Below are 19,498 nucleotides of genomic sequence, written 5' to 3' on the forward strand. Positions count from 1 at the left end.
TCCTCCAGAGTCAAAATAACCAATTTTCAAAATCTGGTAGGTAGAGAAGACACAAGAAAAAGAACTCTCACTATTCAACTATACTCTTTTTGTTTATAACAATTACAAGTTAAGGGAAATAATACAATTTAACATATCATATTGATTTTTATAATTATACAAAACTAGATATTCTGATTAGTGACCTGTTTTTCATTTAAATAATTATAGTAATTTTTAATTCCTAAGAATTACTAAAATTTAGTGTTATCAAATCTTCATCCTGATAGCAGGATGAAAAAAGAAAAACAAACTAATTCATAGAATATAAATTCTAAGTTACCACAAGAGCAAAAATAACATTTGTCATAACAATGGCTTGCAGTCCTTGTGTGATGAAAATTTAATTTATGTGCATAATTGTGAATTTCTACATGATAATATTTCAGTCGATATGGTGGAGTTATAGCTATGTGTTATCATTTAGCCCTAGGCCTGTATTAATGTTAACTTTTAGAAGAATAAATATCTCCAGGGATTTGGATATGTAGCAGTATGAAACTTGAAGGGTTAGACATTGTAATTTTCTCTATATAATTCTAAACTCTTTAATCTTTGGACTTTTTCACTATATCTTGGATGTCTCTTACAGTCTTTTCAGTATTGTATAAATGCCTCATTAACAAAATTGCTTTCTTCATCCAAAATACAGTCTTAAATGAATTTATATATTTTAGCCATCTATTGCCTATTTGTATTAAAATTTTGAAAATGGATTAATTACCCTCATAAGCTGTTTTACTTTGATGCATTTATTTTATTCTAGTCTGTTTCAGTCATTCTTAAAAAGATTTATGTTTAATCTTATTTAGGTACAGATATTGCTCATTTTTGCTTACTATTATAATATTGTAATAGTGATTGAACAGAGCTTCTCGTTACAAATGCACTTTCTGCCTATGTTAAAATGTCAGTTTTCTCAGATAAAATTATCTGTATCATGGTCTAAACAGATTTAATATATCAACTATTGGATTCCTATCAGTGACCAGAGTCAATAGTAGGAAAAGAACTGTACTGCGGATGATATTGCTAATTATTAGGAAATATATTAATAATTTGGAAGAAATGCTTGTACAGACTCAAATTTGTTAAGATTACTTTAAAAACTGAAGTGTTGAAAATCACCACCATAAAATCAAAATGTTAATGAAATAAAAAGTAAATACATCTTATTAATGAGAGAGTAGGTAAAACACATGTTCAATAATTAATCTACAAGGTATATTGTCAGCCTAAATGAATTCTATATCATTGCTCTGGCAGGGATTGAGCTCCGCTGAATGCCTTCCTTTAAGGATGCTTTCTTGTAGGGCCTCGCCAGCACGACATTCCTTAATTACAGATTCTCTGTGTTTTGCCTCAGTATATGCTGGCCATCACCTGCAGAATGTTCTTCCCATTGTGTGATCCAAATCTGAGTGACGATAATACACTAACCCTCTACAAAGGAATTGTGGAATTGTGTTAGTAGCTTTATAGTTTATAATAGAAGAATACATTAGTAAAATATCCAAAAGATGGAAGTTGAATAAAATGTATGAAACGTGATGTGTATTACATTGTCATTTTTATTACATTTACTTTAATTAATACCAGAATGATAGCTTAATAATATTTCTGTCATTTAAAAAGAAATATAGTATATTTCAAAGCCTGAGTCAAAATTAGAGAATATTCTCATTACTTTAAGAAAAGACATTGTTACTTTGGATAATGAAATTTAATAAATTATCATTTGCCTATAGACTTTATTGTTGTGAATTCAGGTAGTTCTAATGGCTTTTGGAATGAATGAGCCCTAACAAGAGATTTGAATGGTAATATAATTAAAGAGGCAAAGAAAAGTCTTTTCAGGTTAGAGTGGTGTAAAATGCTGTCAAGCTGATTCATGTAGTAATATTAGAATAAGGCTCTATTCCAAACTAACAAAGGTCTGTATTGTAACAAAGCCAGCTAGGTTACTGTGATCTTTCGTGCACATGATTTGCAACTTGATGTGATAAGAAGAGTACAATTGGTAGTATTTAAAAAGAGCAAATAGTATGGATCAAAAATACCAGTGTACCTGAAAGTTGAAATAGTTAGTCTCACAGTCGTATCCAACTCTTTGTGATCCCATGGACTGTAGCCTGCCTGGCTCCTCTGTCCATGGAATTCTCCACCCAAGAGTACGGGAGAGGGTTGACATTTCCTTCTCCACTTGATCATAAAGCAAAAAAAAAAACTTGCTAGGGAAAAAAACAATCATGGTCAGAATGATTAGGTATGTGAATAAATTAGATTTATGTCTTTCAAAACAATACTTTGGAAGACATACATATTTAAAAACAATGTCTACAAGCTTTCTATATCTATATCTATCTATCTATCTATATATATATATCTTCTACCCATTGAATCATTAAATAAACTGAGCACTATGTATTAGGAAATATATTTGGATATTTAAATTACACAGTCAATCTCTTTATTTAATAACTTAGTTTTCAATATGTGGCTTTCTATGGTAGAAAACAGAACTTTCCAAATAGTCCCAGTTACAAAGTATCTGTTTGATCCCTGAACAAATTTTATTTTCAGCATTTCTAGTTCAGATGGTATTGTGGGTCTCCACTAGTTTTAGTTATAGAACTTAAGGTTACAAATAGTAACTTTCTGTTTCTGCTGAATAAATTTTATGTATATAACAAAAGAGTTAAAGCAGGGGAAGTTCATTTTAGAGATAGACTTAAGGACTATATGATTTATATTTTTTTAACTTGAGGGTTCCTCAGTTTTCACCCATGAAGACCTATAAGGAAAATAAAAATTATCACTGATCACATGTAACATCATTTATATAAATTAAGAAAAAGTGAAGATCATTAAGGCCAATATCCTTAACAATGTTTATGCAAAGCTATTAGGTTTTATCTATTTTTCTAATGGTTTTGTCAGTGGTTTATCTTTAATAAACTCACTGACCAATTTGTACATAAACATATGCACATTTCTACACATTGCTACAGGTATATCTTTTTAAAATTAAACTATGATTAAATCCTATAGAAACATTTGAGGTTTCATTTGTTACAAAATTAGTTGCTTCCTGAAGTTGACTTCCACATAGTTTCAGTTCAGTTCAGTTCAATTCAGTCGCTCAGTTGTGTCCGATTCTTTGCGATGTCATGAATTGCAGCACGCCAGGCCTCCCTGTCCATCACCATCTCCTGGAGTTCACTCAAACTCACGTCCATTGAGTCAGTGATGCCACTGTCATCCCCTTTTCCTCCTGCCCCCAATCCCTCCCAGCAACAGTCTTTTCCAATGAGTCAACTCTTCACATGAGGTGGCCAAAGTACTGGAGTTTCAGCTTTAGCATCATTCCTTCCAAAGAAATCCCAGGGCTGGTCTCCTTCAGAATGGACTGGTTGGATCTCCTTGCAGTAAAAGGGACTCTCAAGAGTCTTCTCCAACACCACAGTTCAAAAGCATCAATAAAAAGAATACATTTGAATCAGTTCTAATGAACTGGATGAAATTGGAGCCTTTTATACTGAGTGAAGTAAGCCAGAAAGAAAAACACCAATACAGTATACTAACACATATATATGGAATTTAGAAAGATGGTAATGATAACCCTTTATGCGAAATAGCAAAAGAGACACAGATGTATAGAACAGTCTTTTGGACTCTGTGGGAGAGGAAGAGGGTGGGATGATTTGGGAGAATGGCATGAAACATGTATACATGAAACATGTATAATATCATATAAGAAACAAATCGCCAGTCCAGGTTCGATGCAGGATACAGGATGCTTGGAGTTGGTACACTGGGATGACCCAGAGGGATGGTACAGGGAGGGAGGTGGGAGGGGGCTTCAGGATGGGGAACACATGTATACCTGTTGCGGATTCATGTTGATGTATGGCAAAACCAGTACAATATTGTAAAGTAAAAATAATAATAATAAATAAATGATAAATGGTTTAAAAAATAAGTGAATAAAAATAAAAATGTTGCCAACCATAAAAAAATTAAGAAAAACAAAAGAAAAACAAAAGCATCAATTCTTTGGCTCTCAGCTTTCTTCACAGTCCAACTCTCGCATCCATATATGACCACTGGAAAAACCATAGCCTTGACTAAATGGACATTTGTTGGCAAAGTAATGTCTCTGCTTTTCAATATGCTATCTAGGTTGGCCATAACTTTTCTTCCAAGGATTAAGTGTCTTTTAATTTCATGGCTGCAGTCACCATCTGCAGTGATTTTGGAGCCCCAAAAGATAAAGTCTGACACTGTTTTCCACTGTTTCCCCAACTAAAGCGACACTAAATATGTTATACAAAATATAAAATCACTGATGTTTATACGAAGTACGATTTTAAAAAGGTTTTATTACCAATATATTTAACAAAATAGAATAAAATGATCATGGGTGTGAAGTCGCTTCAGTTGTGTTTGACTCTTTGCAACCCCATGGACTGTAGCCTACCAGGTTCCTCTGTCCATAAAATTCTCCAGGCAAGAAGACTAGAGTAGGTTGCCATGCCCTCTTCCAGGGGAACTTCCTGACCCAGGGATTGAACCCATATCTCCTGTGTCTCCTGCCATGCTGCTAAGCAACCAGAAAAGCTCCCTAAAATGATCATATATCATGTTAAAATGAATGCATTCCTTAAAAAAAAAAAACAGAAAACAAGAGCTGTTACCACACCTAAAAGTGAGTAGGTATATACCAACAAAATGCTTCACTGAACCAGAATTGCTCACACTCAGTACTGATGTATAGGCATAAATGTTTGTTGAAAAATGAGTTCCATCACTAAAATACTGAAAACCTTCAGATGTGAAAGTCAGTCATTTGAATTTTAGGGATATCAGCTAATATATTATAATTTTATAAAACATTAAGATATGAATAATGCTGAGGTGGGAGGGGGCTTGGGATGGGGGGGATACATGGACACCCAGGGCTGATTCATGTCAATGTATGGCAAAAACCACCACAATATTGTAAAGTAATTAGCCACTAATTAAAATAAATAAATTAATTAAAAATAATCAAGTTTTTCTGATAATGCCCTATTAAAATATTTCACTACTTTAATGATATTCATAAATTAATATATTGAATATGTTAATGAGGGGAGGAAATCTTTAAATATATATATATATACATGTATATACACACACAGCTTTATTTTATCAGTAGTTTTAATTGATGTATGGTTGACTTACAATGTATTAATTTATGTTTTATGGCAAAGTGATTCAGTTATACATATTGTTGTTCAGTAGCTAAGTCATGTCCAACTCTGTAGTCCCATAGACTGCAACTCCCCAGGCTTCCCTGTCCATCACTATCTCCTGAAGTTTGCTCAGACTCATGTCCCTTGAGTTGGTGATGCCATCCTACCATCTCATCCTCTGTCACAGCCTTGTCCTCTTGCCTTCAATCTTCCCAAGTACCAGGGTGTATATGTATATATTCTTGTTTAAAAATATTCTTTCCCACTGTGGTTTTCAGGCTTCCCTGGTGGTTCAGATGGTGAAACATCTGTCTGCAATGTGGGAGACCCGGGTTCAACCCCTGGGTTGGGAAGATCCCCTGGAGAAGGAAATGGCAACCGCCTCCAGTACTCTTGGTTGGAAAATCCCATGGATGGAGAAGCCTGGTAGGCTACAGTTCATGGGATCTCAAAGAGTTGGACATGACTGAGTGACCTCACTGTATCATTGTATTGTGATTATCATAAGATATTGAATATGGTTCTTTGTGTTATAAGTAGGATCTAGTTGTTTATCCATTGTGTATATGAAAGTTTGCATCTACTAACCCCAAACCTCCACTCCACCCCTGCAGAATTCCCTCCCACTTGGTAACCACCAGTCTGTTCTCTATATCCATAATTCTGTTTCTCTTTCATAAATAGGTTCATTTGTGTCATATTTTAGATTCTATTTATCAATATAAGTAATATCATGTGGTATTTGTCTTTCTCTTTCTGATTTACTTAGTATGATAATCTCTATGGCCATCCACGTTGCTGCAAATAGAATTATTTCAATCTTTCAATGGCTGGGTTTCCCTTGTCTATATATATTACATATATGCATAATGTGCTTGTGTTCATGTACTTATTTATATGTATTCCCTTGCATATATGTACTATATCTTCATTATCCATTCATCTGTCGATGGACATTCCATGTCTTGGCTATTGTGAATAGTGCTGATATGAACACAGAGGTGCATGTATATTTTTGAAGTATAGTTTGGTCTGAATATATACCCAAGCCTGGGATTGCTGTATCATATGACAAACTCTAATTTTAGTTTTTTGCGAAACCTTCATAATGTTTTCTACAGAGGCTGTATCTACTTACATTCCCATCAACAGTGTGAGAAGGTTCCCTTTTCTCCACAATCTCTCCAGCATTTGTTATTTGTAGACATTTTAATTATGGTAATTCTGACTGGTGTGAGGTTAATATCTCATTGTAGTTTCAATTTGCATTTCACTAATAATTAGTGACATTTAGTTGGAGAAGGAAATGGCAACCCACTCCAGTCTTCTTGCCTGGAGAATCCCAGGGATGGCGGAGCCTGGTGGGCTGCCATCTATGGGGTCGCACAGAGTCAGACACGACTGAAGTGACTTAGCATAGCATAGCATATTGATCACCATACCTTCATGAGCTTTATCTTCCAGAACTCCAAGAGCTTCTCACAATCAAAATTAGAGAAATATCCCCTCGTGTTTTGTCAGGGGAATGGAAATAGTAACAATTTTGAATTATGTCCAGGTAAAAAATGCCATTTTGAAATGTCCCAAGAAGTAAAAGAATCATTTTTAAGTAATCCCAGAGAATTCTCCACAACTAAGTCCTACTCAGCAAGACTTTGAAAAGATATTATGGGCCTTATTCCATTTGGAAAGAGAAAATTGCATAACACAATCTCAGTCTAGCATTTGCATCTCTTCCTGGTGGCTCAGATGGTGAACAAACTGCCTGCGATGCAGGACACCTGGGTTCTATTCCTGGGTCAGGAAAATCCACCCACTCCAGTATTCTTGCCTGGAGAATCCCATGGACAGAGGAGCCTGGTGGGCTAGAGTCCATAGGGTTGCAAAGAGTCAAAGGACTGAAGCGACTTAGCATGCAAAATTAGGGTGAAAAAAAAAAAAGACCGAGAAGCATTTGTGAATGTCACAGCCACAGAAAGCATCACTGAGACTGAGGCTTAATTAGAGGATTATTGAATGCTTCCTCTCCACCAACACTTTATCACCACATCAACAAGTCAACAGGGGGTCCTGTTTAATAACCGTGGACTACAGCTACAAGGGACATCAAGCAGGATAAATAACAAAAAAGTGTACACCCAGAGCTATCATTTTCAAACTGCAAGAAACCATAGAGAGAAAATCTTAAAAGAAGCCAAGTATATGTGCTGGGGGGAGCCTTGCCTATAGTGTAGCAAGGTTAAGAATTATATCAGTCTTCTTTTCACCATCCATGCACACAAGAAGAGAACTGAATGAAATATTAAACTAAATAAATATTAAAATGTAAAATATTAAACTAAAATTAAGGCAAACAAGCAAAAATATCAACTTTGAATTCTGTATTCATAAAAATTATCTTTCATAAGTGATGGAAAAATACTTTCTCAGATAAAACTGACAGTTTGATGAGAAGGATTGGTTTTAACTAAAAGTAAAGAGGAAAAGATTGCCCTGGGGATATCAGTCAACCCTGAGTATAAACAGCAGTACCTGAGACCCAGAAACAAGTGCTACTGAAGGCCAGAAAGAATGTGATCATATTATTTGCAAAGAGTGAAAGTCTTATTTTCCCCCTTCTTTTTGTTTTAGTAGCTCTTGTTTATTTTGTTGTCTAAATGTGCTAAAGAGAAAAAATGAATCTAGTGATATTGTAGAGTTTTTCCCCTTACAACTACATAAAAATTATAAATGCTTAAATATACTATCCCTTTAATACAGAGATAAAATAATATTCCTTTCAAGATAGATGTAACTGGGAAATAGTCAATACATTGTATCCCTAAATTTCAATGATATATCCAAATTCATTCTCTTTGTTATTTGAGAATATTATCAGATGACCAGACATACTTATCTCAAAAGCATGAAGTTAGTTATTCCAATTTATATGACACTTAAAATAATTTTGGGTACCTGCATTGCTGTCTGTGTAATATATTTCATTATAAATATTAATCTAGAGTTTTAGAGGTTTGCAGTACCTACCAGCGGAGAAGGCAATGGCATCCCACTCCAGTACTCTTACCTGGAAAATCCCATGGATGAGGAGCCTGGTAGGCTGCAGTCCATGGGGTCGCTAAGAGTCGGACACGACTGAGCGACTTCACTTTCACTTTTCACTTTCATGCATTGGAGGAGGAAATGGCAACCCATTCCAGTTCTTGCCTGGAGAATCCTAGGGATGGGGGAGCCTGGTGAGCTGCCGTCTATGGGGTCACACAAAGTTGGACACCTGAAGTGACTTAGCAGCAGCAGCAGCAGCAGCAGCAGCAGCAGCAGTAGCAGTACCTACCAGTATGTAATACATGGTGTTTCTCTGTTTTGAGATTATTTGTTGAAAAGTCTCTAATCAACTTTCTCACTAATATCAATATAATACATTTACTATAAGCAGAATGAGCAACTTGAGGTAAATTAAGTAATATGTGTCATAAAATTACAAAATGCAATTTTAATCTATGATCCACTGAGTATATATGGAAAATCATATTTTTATTAAAGTCATTAATCTTGTTAATGACTTATTGAACAACTAAGGTGCCCAATGCATGATAAAAATTGATCCAAGTACCTACTTTATGTTTAACAGTTTCATTGAACATCACCTCTTTGACACAAAGTAATTATTTTTTATACAAAGTGGCATTCATAATATTTCAAGGGTTATGCTTATTACTAAAAGTTATAAAAATAGAATTATTATATTGATTTTATAATGAATTCATTTTCATTAATTTTTGTAAACTACTTTATCATATACTATGGGATGGGGTCTGAAAGATCATGTCATTATATTTGTTTGATGTCTGGAACTTAGAAATTCATTCTAAAAATGCATATGATGTATATGGCTTACCTGTGAACTCTGTCACATCCCAATGAAATAGAATTATAACACTAGCATATATTTTTATATATTCAATTAGATTTTTTTCCTAAAGTCCTGTGTTTCTGTTATTCAGGATATCTTTACTTCATATTGCTCTTTATGATATATAATTTAGAGTTGTGGTTTTAAGTTTCATTTAAATTTTTAATAAATAAAAAATAATTTTTCAAACTAATTGACACAGAATAAGCAATTATGCATGTTGTCCCTCAGTCTCACCCTAAAATTAAATGTTGCCTAAAGTTTCAGGAATATATTAGTTGATGACATTGGTTTAATTGTCTTTATTTATACTAAGCACAGGTGCTATAACATGATATTTGAAAATATCTGTTCAATTCTGGGAAAGAGAAATAGGTGGATTTATGGAACAATTATACTATAAATTATCTAGACTTCAAACCAAAATTAATGTCAGAATCAGTATACAGGAGATTCTCCAGTGGCTTTTATAAGATTTGTTCTTTGTTCTTGTTCAAATCAATACAGCTATCAGGAAGACTCTTATACAAAGCTCAGAGAGTTTACAAATACATGTGTACTCACTACCTAGTGCCATATTTATATCCCATCAAAATAAAAGCTCTCTAAATACAGAGTTGTCTTTCTGGTATGGATTCTATTTTATCCTTGAAATCTGATAGTTGGTAGTAGATTCTCATTTTATTAAAAATTTGTTGTAATAATAAATTATTTTGCAAAGACAGTAGGAATATAAAGGGACTTAATATATGTCATGTCACCAGTGACAAAGGAGGTCCAATATATTTGAGAAGAAAAGATTTGGAAGAGCATGATGTTTACTCCATAAAATCCAGGAGGGAGTTCATTAAAGAGGAATTAAACATTTCTGTTGCTCCCTTTTAAACAGTTAATAGTTTTAGTAAAATATTTTAATATAAGGATACATTTCCTAATAGAATGGCCTTACAAAATTGCATACATGCCTTAACTATAATAAATTACTTATATTAAATGACATGCAAGGACAGTCCCTTGATCAGACATTGTATAAGCTTCAGACATTGGATTGTGGGTAAACTTGGCCTTTGTGTTCTTTACATTGCTCAAACGATATGATTATAATAGTCTTGCAAGATCCCTTTAACTCATGAAGCACATATTGATTTTATGGACCCCATAAGAGTGTTTCAATTAAATTATAATTTTTGTGCTCATGTGTGTTTAATAAAATACTTTGTTATATTTTTTAGCATTGCTCTCCTATTATAGTTAATGAACTTATATCTTCAACTCTCTAACTACTAAACCAAAACAAAGCATGATGCCATTATTTAAATACTGAACACCAATAATTAAAAGGCAGCGTAATAAAGTGAAGCTGGTAATACTTTAGAATACTCAGGAGCTAAATTATTATTTCAGTTAAATATTAATAAATATCCTGATAAGGAGATTGACTTTGAATGCTTGGTTATTTCTGTGAAGCTCTTAATTAGTTGATGTCCAGCAGATTAAAAAAGAAAGTTTGATTAAGGGCTTTATGTGCAGAATTCTAAGACTCCAAATACAAAATAACAAGACTATCAATTCATCTGAATAGTGTCCTATTTTGTTTACTTTTCAGCTTAAAAAATGATTAATATTCTATATCTACTTTTAAATCAACGATTGGAAATTAGAAGGTATTTGTTAGTTTACTAGTTTGCTTACTATAAACTGCCAAGCATAGTAATGTTCTTGTTGATGGTTTATACTGTACATTATAGTAAAATATTTTAAAATTGTTCTAAATTATATTAAAGATTAAAAGAACAGCTTTTTGTATTTTTATTAATATAGCTATAAATCTTACTAAATATCAAGATGTCTATCACAGTGAAGGCAGTGGTGAAATTTAATGTATCCAATTATCTAAAATTTCAAATACAAATGCATGCATTAATTTTCCATCTGCCTCAGCTATTTTGTGTACTAGCATATGCACAGTAGATATAGAGAGAGGAAGAAACCACATTGGTTTGAAAGGACGTTCACAATGCAGAATTATCACCTAAAAATTGAGTAAAGTCACCCTTTCATACAAAGATAAAAAAATTCCCTGAGGATAATAAGGGATATCCTGCATAGAGTTTTTTGACCATACTATTAATAAAATATAAACTGGAAATGTAAAAATTATTTGATAACTTTTCAAACTGGAAGAGCTAAACTGGACAATTGCTGTTATTCAGTCTCTAAGTCATATCTGACTCCTTAAGACCCCATAGACAGCAGCGTGCCAGGCTTCCCTATACTTTAGCATCTCCCAGAACTCAGTCCATTGAGCCCATGATGCCATCTAACCATCACATTCTCTGTCATCCCCTTCTCCTGCTGCCTTCAATTTTTCCTAGCATCAAGGTCTTTTCCAAAGAGTTAGCACATCACATCAGGTGGCTATAGTTTTGGAGCTTCAGTTTCAGCATCAGTCTTTCCAACAAATATTCAAGGTTGATTTCCTCTAAGATATTTGATCTTCTTGCAGTCCAAGGGACTCTCAAAAGTCTTATCTACCACCACAGTTTGAAAGCATCAATCCTTTGATGCTCAGCCTTCTTTATGGTCCAATTCTCACATCCATATATCACTGCTGGAAAAACAGTAGCTTTGAGTATATGGACCTCTTTTGGCAAAGTGATGTCTCTGCATTGTAATGTGCAATCTAGGTTTGCCATAGCTTTTCTTCCAAGGAGGCCAAGAAAGAAAAATCTGTCATTGTTTCCATTGTTTCCCCATCTATTTGCTTAAAGTGATGGGACTGGATGCCATGATCTTAGTTTTTTGAATGTTGTGCTGTAAGCCAGCTTTTTCACTCTATTTCATCTTCATTAAGATTCTCTTTAGTTCCTCTTTGCTTTCTGCCATTAGAGTGGTATCATCTGCATATCTTAGGTTGTTATTTCCTGATCATCTTGATTACAGTTTGTGATTCTTCTAGCCCAGCATTTCACATGATGTACTCTGCATATAAGTTAAATAAGCAGAGTCACAATAGACAGCCTTGTTGTACTCCTTTCCCAGTTTTGAACCAGTCTGTTGTCCCATGTCCAGTTTTAACTGTTGCTTCCTGACCTGCATACAGGTTTCTAAGGAGGCAGATAGGGTGTCTGGTATTCCCGCCTTTTTAAGAATTTTCCACAGTTTGTTGTGATGCACACAGTCAAAGGCTTTAGTGAAGTCAATAAAGCAGACATTTTTCTGGAATTCTCCTGCTTTTTCTATGATCAAATGAAAGTTGGCAATTTGATCTCTGGTTCCTCTGTCTTTTCTAAACCCAGCTTGTACATATGGTAGTTTTCAGTTTCCATACTGTTGAAACCTAGCTTGAAGGATTTTGTGTATTACCTTGCTAAGAAGTGAAATGAGCACAGTCTGGACAATGCAGAGTATCAAATTATATTTTTGGGACCAAGTGATTTAATTTGATAAATATTTGAGAGTGCATGTTAACTATTACTTTAAAGATCCTTTGCCTGATTCAAGGTAAAGTTCCAGGACAATATAATCCAAAAAGTGAAGGTTAACTCTTCAGAGGATTACCTGAGATATTGATAATTATTGTGGCCATATTTAAAGAAAGAACATTTTCTGGATGCCTTCAACCCCAAAATACAGGGACTAATAGTTTTTGTGAACCAGCTTTTCTCTGTGATTATATTGTTTATGCTATGCTGTGCTATGCTAAGTCACTTCAGTTGTGTCCGACTGTGTGCGACCCCATAGATGGCAGCCCACCAGGCTCCCCTGTCCCTGGGATTCTCCAGGCAAGAACACTGGAGTGGGTTGCCATTTCCTTCTCCAATGCATGAAAGTGAAAATGAAAGTGAAGTCACTCAGTCGTGATGACAAATAGAATATAATAAATTTTATTTTATTTAGTAACAATAATTTATTTGCACTATTATTGTAACAGTTACTACATATTGAGTGATTGTAAACATTCAGGGTCATTTTAAGGGCATTAGCTATTAACCATTTGTGGATGACGCACTGGAAACCTAAAGATTTTGTATAAGTTTTCCAAGGTTGCAAAATTAGTGAATAAGTGACTCTGATTTAAAAATTATATTTTATTTAAATATTTTAACACTTCATTGCTCTATCTCTTATTTTAATCAGTTACTTTATAATACTATATACATGAACACTCTGTTGGTAGAAACACATGTTAATATATAACCTTGATATATTTTGATGTTAATTTTAAGCACAGTATTTAATCATATTTGTCTGAATACTTTAATCACATTTCCTGTAGTGGTGACATTGGTAATTATCTTCATGGCTTTACTTATTCCTTCAGTATATTTTATCTTTATAAAATACATTAAAGCACATCTAGTTTAAATGAAGCATTTCACATACTTGAAAAAGGAGATAAAAAAGATAGAGTAACTTATCAAAGTTCTGCTAATTACAATTGCCAAGGGCTCCTGACTCTTCTATAGCTTTATTAACAGCACTAAAAGATTTTATAACACCTTGTGAATACACACATCCCTGAGTTGAATTCTACATTAGAAATTAAGAAAATATCTAGAGTATATGGTACACAATAAAAACTCCTGCTTTTTCAGGGACATAGAAGTTATTTTTTGAACTTAAAATGAATATTTTTCTTATAAATAAAATAATTAATATTGGTATTGAAATAATCAAATTTCATAATATGTTATAACCAGGCATATATAATTTGCTTTAGAATTTTACTGTATCCATAATACATGATAGTAAATTATGGCATGGCTATAAATTCCTGGAAATAAATATTTCTTATGGATAATTTAGGCTTCTTGGGGAGCTGTCACCAGGCAGAAGAGAAGACCCCACAGACTCATCTTCTTCTAGACCACAGCTCTGCCTTCCCTGAGACCTCAACCTTGTGTAAGGAGAAAGCTGTGAGAGTTCCTACAGCTCAGGGGTGGATTTTACCCTGTAAAATACAACCTAACACTTTAATGATGCTACTGATTATTGATGCAGAGAAAGCACACGCAAACTGTTTATATTCACATGTCCTGTGAAAATTGTAAACATAAAATTCAGAGGAAGAGAGCAGGGAAAAATCAATTAGAAGAAAGAGGAGGTATGCTTATTTAATTTGCTAATTGCCATTTATTAACATTTTATTTCAGCAATGAAATTAAAAGATGCTTGCTGCTTGGAAGAAAAGCTATGACTGACCTAGACAGCATATTAAAAAGCAGAGACGTTACTTTGCCAACAAAGGTCCATCTAGTCAAAGCTATGGTTTTTCCATGTATGGATGTGAGAGTTGGACCATAAAGCACTATGAGCACTGAAGAATTGATGCTTCTGAACTGTGGTGTTGGAGAAAATTCTTGAGAGCCCCTTGGACAGCAAGGATATTCAACCAGTCCATCCTAAAGGAAATCTATCCTGAATATTCATTGGAAGGACTGATGCTGAAACTGAAACTCCAATATTTTGGCCACCTGATGTGAATAACTCACTCACTAGAAAAGACCCTGATGCTTGGAAAGATTGAAGGTGAGAGGAGAAGAGGACAACAGAGGATGAGATAATTGGATGGCATCAACAATTCAATGGCCATGAGTTTGAGCAAGCTCGGGGAGTTGGTGATGGACAGGGAGGCCTGGTGTGCTGCAATCCATGGGGTCACAAAGAGTTGGACATGACTGAGCAACTGAACTGAATTGACCAGTTTATTTATTAACTTTATTTTCTTAAAAAAAATTACTTAAACTATTGCTGCAATATCCTCAAATGAATAATGGGTAATAATTGGGATCATACATGTAATGTTCTTAAAATATTTATGGGACAGTATGACCAGATCAGAAAACTGATCTTATAAATCAGTAAAAATACTGATCTTACTGATATTAGCTCATAAAATATAAATACCCATTATGAACTTTACACTATGAATGGAAAAAGATATCATATCCACATAATGTGAGATGTGAATTCATGAAATGTATGGAAGATATGATAGGGAGATCTAGAAAAAGCTGATATTGTTTATTCAATGTTGAAGAGCTTTGACAGGCATGGGTAATGAGGAGTTTTCACTGATAATTTAACACTTGATCAAAGACTTGACAGGGGGAAAAAAGGCTCTCCAGATAATGGAATAGCATTATTAATAAACAGAAATATGTGATTATAAGATCTACTTCAGAAATTATATGTCCATTACTTGAACTGTTTGGGAGGAAGGAATTGAATATGAAGTTAGGTTAAGATCAGACATTAAAGCATTATGAAAATAGTTGTCACAAATTTTCAATCTAATTTTCTGAAGAACACATTTAGAGCCATTTATATTTAAAATAAACAACACAAGCACATTATTGAAATATAAAATGAGGAGCAAAACATGAATAAAGGGGAAGACTTCCTGAATGAGGAACTTAACAGAAATTTTCCCTGGCAAACAGCCTTCAATGCTGAAAACTATTTTTAAAAACACCATTTAGAGAGAGATTTGGTTATTACCCAAAAATAGAAAGCAGATGAAGAAACTTTATTCATGAAAATGTAGTCAATCTCAGAAAAAGAGTAAGAGTCTAAGGCATTTGAGCCTTGCTGCAGTCTTCCCCTGCCTCTCAGATCAGCATGATGGAAACTCCACTACAAGCAGTTATTGCCAGAAACACAGTTCTGCCTCTCATCTCCCATGCAAGGGCTGCAGTATCTGCCAAAGAGGAGCAAGACACCAGCATTTCACATCCCCAACTCTGCGAACAGCTGAGAAGTCTGGGGCTCTCTTGGTCCACCCTATCCTCAACTGTAAGAAGGCAGCTCTGTCTTAGTTGAAGCAGACTGAAAATTCTAGGTCCTTGGTCACTCTCTCAGCAGCTCACTCACAAGGTGGTTCTAATCCTGCAGAGACAAGCCAAGAACACCAAAGGCTTGAACCCCCACTCAGCAGCTTGTTCAGGAAGCAGGGTTCTCAATTTAGAAAAGCGAGTCATGTGTTGTCTCTAGCTCCTGAAAGGTGGTCAGAGGTTTTGACCATGAGGGAAAGGCAGTCTGTAATAAAAGAATTCTGAAGCTCTCCCCAAGTAAACTGACTTATTTGGAACAGAGTGTGGAAAAGATCAAACCTGAAACCATAAAACAGCTGGAAGTTTTCCAGAAAGAACCAGGGTAAGAGCTAGCTAAGAATAAACTTCCTTATATCAGGGGAAAAAAAAAAACCCTCAAAACTGGCCTCAAGGAAAGGGACAAAATGTAACTGGTTCAGACTGTGCAGTGATGTATGTCTTTTGGTCTTAACAAACACAATACAATACTCTGCCAGAAATCAGTGGAGGCTAATAGCTGGGTATGATTGTCAAAGAGATCTAGGAAAGACACAGTATGAGAAAGTGCTGATAACCTTCTCTCAGCGAAAGATGATTCCAAGTAAGCCTGAGGATGCATCCTCAGAGTACTGGCATCAGATATTTCACATTAACAAAAAAATAAACTTCAGCAAAATAGTTAGCCAAGTCACTGACCAAATAGCCAGCATATAACGGAGGGAAATATTGGGGAAGTAGGTCAATAGGAATCCAGAGTAGCTACCGTATTGAATAAAATGTCCAATATTAAAAAAAAAATACAAGATAAGAAAAGCAAAGTGTGATAGATACAAGGAACCCCCCACCCCCGCACCACATAAACACGCGCATGTACCCATTGTAATGTGATACTGTCTTCCGTTCAGTTCAGTTCAGTCACTCAGTCGTGTCTGACTCTTTGCGACCCCATGAATCGCAGCATGACAGGCCTCCCTGTCCATCACCAACTACCAGAGTTCACTCAGACTCACGTCCATCGAGTCAGTGATGCCATCCAGCCATCTCATCCTCTGTCGTCCCCTTCTCCTCCTGCCCCCAATCCCTCCCAGCATCAGAGTCTTTTCCAATGAGTCAACTCTTCACATTAGGTGGCCAAAGTACTGGAGTTTCAGCTTTAGCATCATTCCTTCCAAAGAAATCCCAGGGCTGATCTCCTTCAGAATGGACTGGTTGGATCTCCTTGCAGTCCAAGGGACTCTCAAGAGTCTTCTCCAACACCACAGTTTAAAAGCATCAGTTCTTTGGTACTCAGCCTTCTCCACAGTCCAACTCTCACATCCATACATGACCAAAGGAAAAACCGTAGCCTTGACTAGACAGACCTTTGTTGGCAAAGTAATGTCTCTGCTTTTGAATATGCTATCTAGGTTGGTCATAACTTTCCTTCCAAGGAGTAAGTGTCTTTTAATTTCATGGCTGAAGTCACCATCTGCAGTGATTTTGGAGCCCAAAAAAAGAAAGTCTGACACTGTTTCCACTGTTTCCCCATCTATTTCCCATGAAGTGATGGGACCAGATGCCATGATCTTCATTTTCTGAATGTTGAGCTTTAAGCCAACTTTTTCACTCTCCACTTTCACTTTCATCAAGAGGCTTTTTAGTTCCTCTTCACTTTCTGCCATAAGGGTGGTGTCATCTGCATATCTGAGGTTATTGATATTTCTCCCGGCAATCTTGATTCCAGCTTGTGCTTCTTCCAGACCAGCGTTTTTCATGATGTACTCTGCATAGAAGTTAAATAAACATGGTTACAATATACATCCTTGACGTACTCCTTTTCTTATTTGGAACCAGTCTGTTGTTCCATGTCCAGTTCTAACTGTTGCTTTCTGACCTGCATACAGATTGCTCAAGAGGCAGGTCAGGTGGTCTGGTATTCCCATCTCTTTCAGAATTTTCCACAGTTTATTGAGATCCACACAGTCAAAGACTTTGGCATAGTCAATAGGGTGTATATATACACACACACATACACACACACACACATATATATATATATATATATATATATATATATATTTGTGGAATGTTGGCTCTTGAAATAAAGCCTTATATTTAAAATCAATTGACTTTTGACAAGGATGCCAAGAAACTTTAGTGGGGGAAATTTTGGTCTTTTCAATGAATTGTGCTCAGATAACTAGATATCCACCTATAAAACAATAGATTTGGACCCACTTTTTATATCACACATGACAATTACATGAAAATAAATTACGTGCATAAACGTAAGAGCCAACACTATAAAATTCTAAAGTCATAAGTGTGGGAGTAAGTCAGTGTGAGTTTGGCAAAGCCCTCTTTAATACACAAGCAAGAGCATGAGAATCAAGAAAAAATCTGAAACATTGGACTTCATTAAAATTTAACACTCATTGTATTATCAGTGTTTCACATAATCACTAGAAATCTTAAACAAAGAACACTCACTGTTTGCAATTTTTACAGAGAAAAGATAAAATATATTAAGGAATATAAAAGAAGGTCTGGATAAATATATTGATAACACATGTCCATGGATTTAAATTATGTGTTTAATAATTAAAAATGTCAATTCCCTCAATTTAATTTGTACATTGAAAACATTTAAAGTATTTTAAAATTTTGTGATAAATTACCAGATGCCTTAGTGACTGAGACCAATAAGCATGTATTATATTTCCCGAGTGACTCTCCCCTTCTGGTTTGGTTTGGCTAATTTTAGCAACTGACTAGAATTGGATCAGCTGAAACATCTTGGCTCTGCTCTGTGTGGTCTCTCAGCCTTCATGACGTGAAGCAGAAAACAAGATGAATCATGCAAAGCCTCAAGTCTGAGGCAGTGAAAATGCGCATCATCCTATCTGTTGCATTCTACTGATCAAGCCAAGTCACAAGTTAGTCTTAGAATCAAGAAGTAGGAAAGTAGGCTTCAAATCTTGAAGAAAGTAGTTATAATATCATTTTGAGATAGATGTGTGCCAGGGACCAGCCCCGGCTGATCCAGGGAATTCGAAGCGGGGATGGCGTCGGCGAGGATCAGGAAACAATTGCTTAATTAAACGTTAATTAAGGATATAAAGAGTAATAGAATGAGGATAGCTCAGTGAAGAAATTTAGTGGAGAAAAGAGGCTGAATAATTCAGCCAGAAGGTAAGAGAAAGAACGACATGGTGAGACCAAGCTTCGGTGAACAAGGCCCGCACTTTATTTTCCAAAGTAGTTTTTATACCTTAAGTTATGCATAGAGGATAATGGGGGAAGGGGTAGAGTCAGGCAGCAAGCCAGGCTTTCTTCCTGCAAACTTATCATATGCAAAAGTTTAGGTGATTTGCATCATCTTCTGGCCCGGAGGCCTTTTTCTCTAAAGGTGATTATTCTAAAGTCAGGGGCCAGCCTCCAAAAAGCATTAGATAAAGTTGCATTCCTACAGAGCAAAGGTGTGGTGGGCTATAACAAGAAAAAGAATTAACTCA

The sequence above is a fragment of the Bos grunniens genome, chromosome 6, assembly GCF_055505025.1.
Source record: "Bos grunniens cultivar Pamir isolate PY7600 chromosome 6, Bosgru_T2T1.0, whole genome shotgun sequence".
NCBI classification, from domain to species: domain Eukaryota; kingdom Metazoa; phylum Chordata; class Mammalia; order Artiodactyla; family Bovidae; genus Bos; species Bos grunniens.